At 45.8% G+C, this 9924-nt stretch overlaps 1 protein-coding gene across 12 annotated transcripts in view; it reads left to right on the top strand.

Annotated features, from left to right (window-relative positions):
* Window positions 1-9924, top strand: part of RBM33 (RNA binding motif protein 33) — a 125361-nt gene that overhangs the window by 69928 nt on the left and 45509 nt on the right. The gene's annotated exons all lie outside the window — the stretch shown is intronic.

Here is a 9924-nt window from a genome sequence, read left to right as displayed (position 1 = left end):
AGATGAGAATTTTTAAACAGACTGTGCTCTTAGTTGGTAGAGCTGCTGCTCCATCCTTTTTTGAGTGAGGAAATAGTCTTCTTCGAGCATGTACTGTTGAAAATCATTGGGAAAGGAAACAATTACTGAGTGCTTACTGTGTCGTAAAGTTTGCTCGGAGCTTGTGTTCAACAGCCACGTGAAGGGAACATTTTCTCCAGTTTACAGATGGGGAAACTGAGTCTTGGAAAGATTCAGTTGCTCAAGTTCACATAACTGGGTGCAGGAGATGGGGTTGCAGCCGTGCCAGTCCGAGTCTCTTAGTCATGGTGTACCTGCCCATTTCTCTCTGAGTATTAAAATGCACATGAGTAAACTGGCAGATTGGATCCGAACTGTATTTAAGTTTGTGCTTTGGTGAGCGCTGTGAATTATCACAGACCTGTACCTCTGAAACAAATAATACATTATATGTTAAAAAAAAAAAAAAAGGTAGCAGGAAGGGAAAAATGAAGGGGGGGGATTCGGAGGGGGAGACGTACCATGAGAGACTATGGACTCTGACAAACAAACTGAGGGTTCTAGAGGGGAGGGGGTGGGGGAGTGGGTTAGCCTGGTGATGGGTATTAAGGAGGGCACGTTCTGCATGGAGCACGGGGTGTTATATGAAAACAGTGAATCTTGGATCACTACATCAAAAACTAATGATGTAATGTGTGGTGATTAACATAACATAATAAAATAAATGCAATTCAAATCTAAAAAAAAAAAAAGATTGTGACTGTCAGTAAGAGCTGGGAGGGCTGGTACTGTGCTTGGGTGGGATTGTTTGGGGAGGACAACAGGAGGGGCAAGGTGCAGGGATAAAGGGCTTTTCATTGTATGAAATAAGAAACAAATAGGCTTCAGTATGTTCATCAAGAGCAGGGTTTTGTACTAAGTTAAAGATGTTATAATGTGTACTATGTGCTCTGGCTTCACTGCTTGAGGCAATACCATTATCTTCATGTATTTAAGTCCATGTGGGGTCTGCCCCCCATCTGTGAAGGCTGGTGCTCAGCCCTGGGTATGTGCTTCTTCAGAATGTTTAGAAAGCATCTCCCAATACAAAAATAGGTATTAAGCAAGGCACAATGTGAAAGAAAAAAGATCTATGAAAATACTAAAATAAGAGGATTAATATTGTGATAGAAGAGCATAATTTTAATTATGTCAGGGGTCACTAGTGGTCTTTATTCTCTGCATTTAACCCACATTTAATCAGAATTAACTGAGAGGCGTTCTTAAGTGTCTGTTGGTCTCATATAGTTCTTTGCATTTTAAGTGAGATTAATAAATGAAAACATGCTGTAAAGGAAGGTTGTAATTCATTGAAAGATTCATGAAGTTTCAATGACATTGTTAAGGTATTTAATTAGTCTTATTAAAATATACCAAGTGACCCTGTTAGGGAAGCTGATAAGTCATACAATAGCTGTTAGAGCCTCTTTATTCTCTGCATTATACGATTAACTTTGGGCTAAGCAATTTATGCAGAGTTCTCATCTTTTTTTTTGTGGTTGAAGTTGTCAGTTCTTCCTGAGTAGGATTAACACAGATAACATCATGTAATTAACAAGAGATGCGGAACACGTGAGAGTGCGGTTTGTATGAGAATCATAATTTTTTTACCTTAGACTCTTAAAGGGATATAAAGAAAAGCAAAATAGAGCAATTAGTTGAAAGGATTAAGGTAGCCTTTTCTTTCAAAAGGCAGACGAATTAGTACTGAAAGTTCTGTTAAATGATGTATTCACAGTTCACTAACAGTCTTAAAATAATTGTGCATTTGGTGGAGGGAATTGGTAATTTATTATCTTTTATACCCGTGAAATGATAGAAGTTCTTAAATGAATGCTCCCGTCAGGAGAGCCTCCAAGGTGGGGAATGCCAGCCTGGAACCATGGCTTATTCAGCATTACCTGAAGACACATTGGTCACAGACGAAAGCAGTGTGTGACAGCAGAAAGAGCACTTCATAAAGCAAGAGTCCGAAAATGGGCCTTCGTGTCCTGAGTTCTGTGTGGACAGTGGAATGTGGGCTAATCCACTTTTAACTCTCTAAACCTGAGTTTCTTCATCCCTTAAAGGGAAAGTTGTTTGTTGTGCCTGTTTCTTGGCACCGTGTTTGTGAAAGATACGGTGTTGTACTTGACTGGTTCGGGGTCAGGGTGTGAATGAGGCTGCACATGACAGAAAACTCACTTAACAGTGACTTAAACCAAGTGTCTTTACTTTTTGCATAAAAACGAGAAAGTTCTGGGTTGGTATAGCAATTCTGTGATGTTACAGGGACCCGTATATTTTTCTACCCAAATTCCAGGCCAAAAGAGGAGGAAGGATGGGGACGAAAGGTGTGTACCACCTGAGGCAGCCCCTAAGGAGCCTCCCGAGGGCCCCCATCCCACAATGCCAGCGAAGTCTTGTTGGTCAGAACCTAGTCACACGGCTACCCTTGTGACAAGTTCAAGGATTTTTAGGTGGGCAGTGCGGCCCTTTTATTACTTAGGAAGGAGTGAGAATTTATACTAGGTGGTAAGCAATTAGCAATCGTTTCCACATGGCTAAAACTTACGGCCGGAATTCATGTAAATAAAGGGAAAAAAAGTGACCTCTGTTCAAAGTGAAATAGAAACCAGTGAGGAAAATGGCACCGTGAGCTTCATGATTCCTGCTAATTGTTTAATTTCTGTTTCAAAAAGGCAATACTGATGATAGTCAATAAGAAGCTTTTAGGATCTTAAAGCTTAAAAATTTTAAAGTTCATGTAAGTATTCAAATTCTCAGGTTCTGTTATCCGTTGAGGCCAGTGGACGCAGTGAGGGGCCTGTGTGTCTTCCCCAGATGATTTCTCCCTTGTGTCTGTCGTGATCTGCTACCTCTGGAGAAGTAACTATTTGTCACTCTGCTTCATTTCATGTATCAGCCACTGACTTTCTTTCTGAATAATATCTTGTAATTATCTGCCCCTTTTTTCTAATCTTCCTACCCTCTGGCCCTTACGCAGGCATTTGACGTCTTGGAAATGGGCTTCTTTCTGGTCGGATTTGATGCAGGTGTCAATAAAGCTCTTTCTCCCCCCGCCAGCGTCGTTGGGCCTGGTCGATGCACCTTAATCAGGCCTGCCTGGTGCTCACTGCCCTCCGCCTGGCTGCCCCAGGTTATCACACCTGGCTGGTGTCAGCCTGTGGTTTCAAGGTTATTCTGGCAAAACCCTCTTCTTCCATTCTTATTCTATTGGACAAAATACCAAAGCCAGAAATTTCCTTGTTTACTCAACTTGAGTCAGCGCTTTCTTCTAAATTGTAGATAACATCTCTGGTCCTGCCTCCTTTATCAGTTTCTCATAGGTTGATCAGATAAGAACTGCTAATTTCTCTTACCATTCAGGCCAGCTGTGGAATTTCCATGGCTGTCTGACTCTAGACTTGATTTAGTATTTATTGTTTTTTTTTGACTCCACAGCACTCACATACTCTCACACAATTACGTATACATATGTGATAATGAAACAGCGAGACAGACGACGGAACATGAAATAACTGTTCCTAACAAGCACAGTGGGTGAATACGTGTGCTGTGGAGATGGGTGACCCGGGAGTGAGTCCAGGCTCTGCCACTTTCTAGCCGTGTACTGGGTGTGAGATATTGAAATGCTCACAAGATTCTGTGAGCAGAATCCCTACCTCATAGGGCATTTTAGGGATTGAAGGAGTTAGCAGAGGAGTCCCCTGCAGAGTTAGCTAGCAGCAGTATATAGGGTGGGCGGTAACCTTGGGTCAGCAGGAGCAGAGCCCAAGATGGGGATTTGGGGGCACAGGATTAGGTAAGGGCGCTGGGGATGGAAGGGGGTGGAACTGGGCTACTATATAGTTTCAGGTCAAAGATTCTGGCCCTGGCCTGATCCTTGGGGGGGTCGAGTGGGAGGGGGGCCTCTGGAGCATAAGCCCTCCCTCAGAGTTGTCCACTCTGGGGCAGTGGGCCATGGACTGTCACAGGCAGGTCTTGGAGGAGCAGCACCCATTGGCCAGGACAGCATTTGCAACAGTTGGGGCCTGCGGCGCCTGCATGCAAAGGGGACCTGGTGATGGCCCCAGAGTGTCCAGCACAGGAGGATCAGCTGGAGTGCAGTGACTGACCAGCCCTGAGCCTGTAGGGGCTCGGTACTGCGAAGTGTTCTTCTCACTCACCTCGCCCTCTGGGCTCCTTCCTCTGGGCCCCACAGGCCTCTGTATGGTGGGGAAAGGGTGAGGGTCAGTCCTGGGAGTTTGTTTGGAACTGGCCAGGTCTGGAACTGGCCTGCATCACTTCTGCTCACATGCTGTCGGCTGAGGCGTGGTCACGTGGCCAGCCACATTGCCTTGCAGGACTGGCTGGGAAAGGTAGCCTGGCTGGTGCTCAGGAAGAAGATGTGGGCACAGACGGGAACATCAGGGGTCTGTGTCCTTGGTGGGGAGGAAGGCGGCTAATTTTTATATAAAGCCAAATAGCCTCATAAATAACGGATTTGTATTTCATGAGCATCCTGCGACATTAACAAGATAATTACATTCACTTTTTCTTATTGACTTCTTTGAACTTGGACAAATTGCCATATAGATCTATCCAGATTTGCCTCAGTTCTAGAAATGGCATTTATTTTTGTATTATATAATTTTTGGTTTAGTTTTTTACGTTTTACAAATGGCTTTATATTTTTACATATTTACATTTTATTTATGGATACATTTATCATGCTGTTAGGGTAGTTATGGTCAGGTTTGCCATTATGCAGACTTGCTCCCACCATGTTTTATTTTACTCTTCCTTGAGTATTTTCTGGCTGAAGGAGTATAGTTCTAACTTGTCAATCTGTATTTACTTTTAGGGTTGACCCTGTAAAAATGCCTTGTTATCATATGTGTGGTGCACGATTATTGCTAAGTACTACCATTTGGGTAAAATGAAGTGGTTATTTATTTACTTACTTTTCATTTTACTCTGGTTCTTCTGTGTGGTTTATATGAGTATCCTGCATCTTACAGGTGTATGATTTTTTTTTTTAAGATTTATTTATTTATTTGAGAGAGAGAGCATGAGAGAGAGGCAGAGGCAGAGGGAGAAGCAAGCTCCCCTCGCTGAGCAGGGAGCCTGACACTGGGCTCGATCCCAGGACCCTGAGATCATGACCTGAGCTGAAGGCAGACGCTTAATGACTGAGCCACCCAGGTGCCCCACGGGTGTATGATTCTTAAGTTCAGTCTACAGCCCAGAAGGAAACTGGCCTGGGCTGTGCTCCTTAAAACAGCAGCGTTGGAAGGATAGCCCACAGACCGTCCGTCTAATTTTCATTCTTCATTTTCTGTTCTCTGAAAATAGGGGGATGGTTGCAGGATGGAGGAGTCCCTGTTCATCTCACTTTTCCTCTATTTTACATCACAGTAGAGCAAGTTAAAATGATTTCTATCCTACAGTTAAGTCAGAGAACTGGATTCTGTTGATGTTGGCTTCTCTTTGGTCCTGGTGCGCTGTGTATGTTCTCAGTCTGCTCGGCCCAAGAGCCTCCGGGGCTCGCTGCCCAGTGCCTCGTCGGTCTATTCCAGCCTCCCTTATGTCCGTCCTAGAGCACTCAGCCATCTACTGTCTGTGTGCTCTGTGGGCAGCCAGGGTTTAACCCACTGTAGTGTTTTAGATTCAAATGTGGGGCTGGGATTTCCTTGCTATTAGAAATAGGCAGTTTATTCATTTGTTAAATACCTGTAAACGTCGTGTACCAGGCCCTGTGCCAAGCATGAAAATGCATTGGTGAATAAAAGAGACCATGGTCTCACCCCTCCCGGGCCTGTCAGTCGAAGGGCAGAGAGCAGTGGAGTGGGTGTGCGACAGGCGTGGGCCTGCTGGGGTGTTGGCGGCTCCGCTGCGAAGCCTCCTTCTGTGAGTCGGGTGAGACTGCAGGAAGGGGGCCTGAGCTGGTCTGTTTTGCGCTGTATGAGGAGACATGGCGCTCGTCAGCAGCTCTGTGTTAGGCTTACGGTATGGAATGCTGTCTGCAGAAACGTCACGTATGGATGACGGTAGCGGCGGGCATTGTGAACTTCTCTTACTCACCGGGTACTGTCCTAGGCACTTTGAACGTGTTCTCTCATCTCCTCCCCTGAGAAGCGGGTCCCATCAGTATCCCTGCCTTTTCTAGATAAGAGAACGGAGGCCCAGAGAGGCTCGGTTGCATGCTCAGGGCTGTGCTAGGTGATGGGAGGGCGGGTGCTGCCACCTGCTCGCTCAGCCTCTGCCAGCCAGCGCCTTTCGGAGAGACGACCAGCTGGAAGACCGGTTCTGGCTGAACAGGGACTGACGAAGGAAGGGTATGGGAGGGCCTCGTTACATATTGCTCACCTTTGAATGCTTGTGTCTAAATGCAATCAGGCAGCACATAGATAATTAGTAAAAGGAAAGAAGGTCTGGAAAGAGATGAAAATCACAATATTAGAATTCTAAAGGGGGCAAGATTTATGATCCCAGTGTATTTCAGTTTAATACAAAAAATGTCTTTAGAACTAGTTATGAATATTTAAAATAATCTCCCAGGAATGTTGAAAACTAACCACATTGGTTTCTCTTTGAGTTCATTCTCATAATTCAGTAACTGCTTCCTTTTAGAAACGGATGAAGGGGGTTGAGAGTACTTTCCCTGATCTCAACCTGTGGCAAAGTCAAAATCAAAACTTAGCAGACCTTCTGCTTATAATGGAAGGGAAGCCAGTCTACTTTTCCAGTTACATTTTGCCTCATCTATAATGAGAAAACCTATCTTTTGGAGGCCTTGAAATTAACTCTCTAATGGAAGGAGAAAATGAAGGCTGTGAAGAGCCCTGTTGTCGCAGCCATGTGGCCAGTCCTGTCTGGGACTTCCTCAGCAGGGGAGGGACGTGGGGCAGTATAACGCAGTCGTGGAATTTATCGCTTCCAACAGATTTTAGAAGAAACCGAGTATTTTCCAGTTCTCTGTAAACCCTGCATGATGTAAGCCCGGCACGAAAACTAGCAGGAAGTATTGGGCCTTCACCTACTAAATCACGAAGAAAGCCATGGTTTTTAGTCAAGACAGAAAAGTCAGGAGCCTCTTTCCGCTTCCCGTAATTATGAGTAGAGTCAGGATGGAAGGTGAGGAGAAACTGCTGGTCCCCACGTGAAGGAGTGCCAGCTCCAGAGGCAGTTGCCTGGGCCCGACTTGTGCCTCCGATCCGAGGCGTGGGTGACATGGACGGAGACGCTGTGCACACTGGGTCCTGTAGGGCACTCACGGGAAAGGAGTGCCGGTGGGGCTTGCCTGAGGCAGGCAACAGCAGTGCTGGTCCGGGAGTGGCTCGGGACCGTGGAGAAATGACACTTTGCTCTCCCCTTTGTTGGAGTGGGTGAAACAGTTGGTACGTTTGTAAGAAGTTCCCACAGTGAATGCCGCTGCTTTCCAGCTCTTGGTACAACACAGGACCTCAGGGCTGAGTGGAAATAACCCGAGGACTCCCCCTCTTTCTAAGAAAGTACGTTTTATTCTGTCCATCCTCTTCTCTGAACTGTGTCCCTGCGTCTGTGTTTTTTCAGCTCCTCGACTGATGCAGTGCATGAGTTACGAGCCCTGAATTTTGCTGACTCAAATTCAGGATGAAAGCTTGCCAACAAATCAGTAGTGTAATACTTTCAACCCTGGTCATAATTTAGCGTACCGTTCCTACTTTTTAATGAAAAATCTGACCAGTGTCATCATAGAGTGAACGTTAGCAGCAAGCACATTATTCATGCTAGAATGTTCTATGTAGATGGAGAGGAATGAAAGCAGATAGGACACAGGATGCAGAGAGCATTGCAGGGTGAGAGGACTGGGAGTCCCTATCAGCCCAGAGGAGGAAGCACCTTACGTGGTAGGAGCATTAGGGAGGACAGAGCCGTGAGGGCGGAGGGACCAGGAGATGCTCTGAGATGGCAGAGTATCCTGGGCAGTAGGTGAGAAACTGCCAAGGGACATTGATAGGCCAATTAAAGTGAAATCCACACTCTTAGTGATTCCAGCTTTATCCAGCAGCACTCGGTGGTGTGTGGAGAAGTGGGACATGTGGGTGGGTACATGGTCCATGGGCCATGTGCAGGGCAGATCTCCCGAAATCGTGAGCCGGCCAGACGGAGCTGCAAGAGAGGAAAGTAGGGCAGGAGAAAATGGAGTGCCTGTACCAAGGACTTACCGGAGAAGCCCTTCTCTGTAGAGATTTTGCATTTTGGCTGAGACAGCGGGTAGAGTGAAAATTTTCCAAAGACGGGGATGAAGTATGAAATATGGAAGTTTGTGTATGACGTGATGGTTTCCAGAATTCACAGTTCTGTTGGCTGTAGGCTATTGTTTTCATGTCTGAGTCAAGAGAAAATCTGGTTTTTAAAATCCCCAAATTTAGTAATTTTGATAAGATTTATATCATATGGGTTGAAACTTCCCGTGTTTCATTTTCATGTTAAGAAAAAAATGAACCCTTTGGGAGCTTTTAACTTGTTTTTCTTGAGTATTGAAATCTCTTGATTTAAAAAAAAAAAAATAGGAGCGCCTGGGTGGCTCAGTCGGTTGGGCGTCCAACTCTTGCCCTGGGCTCAGGTCTTGATCTCAGGGTCGTGAGTTCAGGCCCCACACTGGGCTTCACGCTGGGCGTGGAGCCTACTTAAAAAATGATAATCATAAAATAAATAAAATTTAAAAGAAAATAGAATGATGTCATCGTGGGCAAATTAATGTCCTGAGTTTCCGTTTCCTTGGCTGTGAAATGGGTCTTGTGCTCCTGCTGTGCTTTGAGTTCGTGAGCTCAGGTGGTCGGGGCTCTGCACAGAGCTTGGTGTGGAGTATGTAAGGCACCAGTGACCACTGTGGCCATTGTGCCGAGGGACTCAGGGCCCCCAGTGCCCATTGGCCCTTACTCTGAAGTCGGTGCTCATACGGTATCAATCCTCGACTGGCTCACGTTGGCTTTACCAAGGTGGTTTATTGAAATCCTGGGCAGATCACTGCAGTCGTTGGTCACTGTGCCGTAGGGGCTGTGTCCGGAGCGTTGGCTCACGTGTACGGAGGCTGGGCATCTGTGCAAAGCAGAAGTGTCTCCCGTTGTGGCTTGCTGGTAACTAGACCTTAGCCTTGGTTCACACCCTGCCCTGGGCTCTGGCTCAGTTCTCTGGGCTTCTGACCTGGCTTCCCCTGGGCTGCAAGACCAGCCAGAGGAACAAGAGGATTGGCATTGAATCCAGGTAGCCCACCCATTTCCAGACCCAGCACTTCACCAGTCCATTTCCTGAGTCTCCCTCACCAGGGCCCGTCCCGTTGCCGCCCCCACGCCCTGCATGCAGGCAGACCCACAGGTTCCCTCGAAGGTCGCTCTAGCACTAGTCCAGGTGTTATGACTTGGTCTTTAAACTTGTTACGTGATTCTCAGAACTTGGGCAGACCCAGTGTTCCCAAGAGTTGACTTGGATCCCGCGGTTCTCCAGGATAGTTCTCTTGGACTCTCCCAGTGGTGATAGTCCTCTTGCCGATGGGCCATTTCCATGCCTGATGGGCTTTTCTGGAGCTTTTCATGGGTGCTATTCCGTTTACTGTGCATTGTTCTTACAATGCCACAGGGAGAACAGACTTTTAAGGAGAGAGGGAAGGTAAATGTAGTTTGCAAAAACATTTTCAATGTTGTAAGATGCTGTCACATTTAGAGGCAACAGCTAAATGTATAAGATGACAGAAAAGGAGTTAGAATTTCAAGTTTATGAGAAAGGAGCATGATTTTTAAAAGTTTAGAAATGCTGAGTTTCAAAGATGTTTTTAAATGACAGTTATTTTGATGATCTGTATAATTAATGAATTCTTTCTGGAGAAGTGAAAAAAATTGGTGAGGCTTTCTTTAAATG

Source organism: Leptonychotes weddellii, chromosome 12, assembly GCF_054177405.1.
Source record: "Leptonychotes weddellii isolate Sample4059 chromosome 12, ASM5417740v2, whole genome shotgun sequence".
Lineage (NCBI taxonomy): Eukaryota > Metazoa > Chordata > Mammalia > Carnivora > Phocidae > Leptonychotes > Leptonychotes weddellii.
The sequence above is the reverse complement of the archived record's forward strand: the minus strand, read 5'-3'. Positions and strand labels throughout refer to the sequence as shown.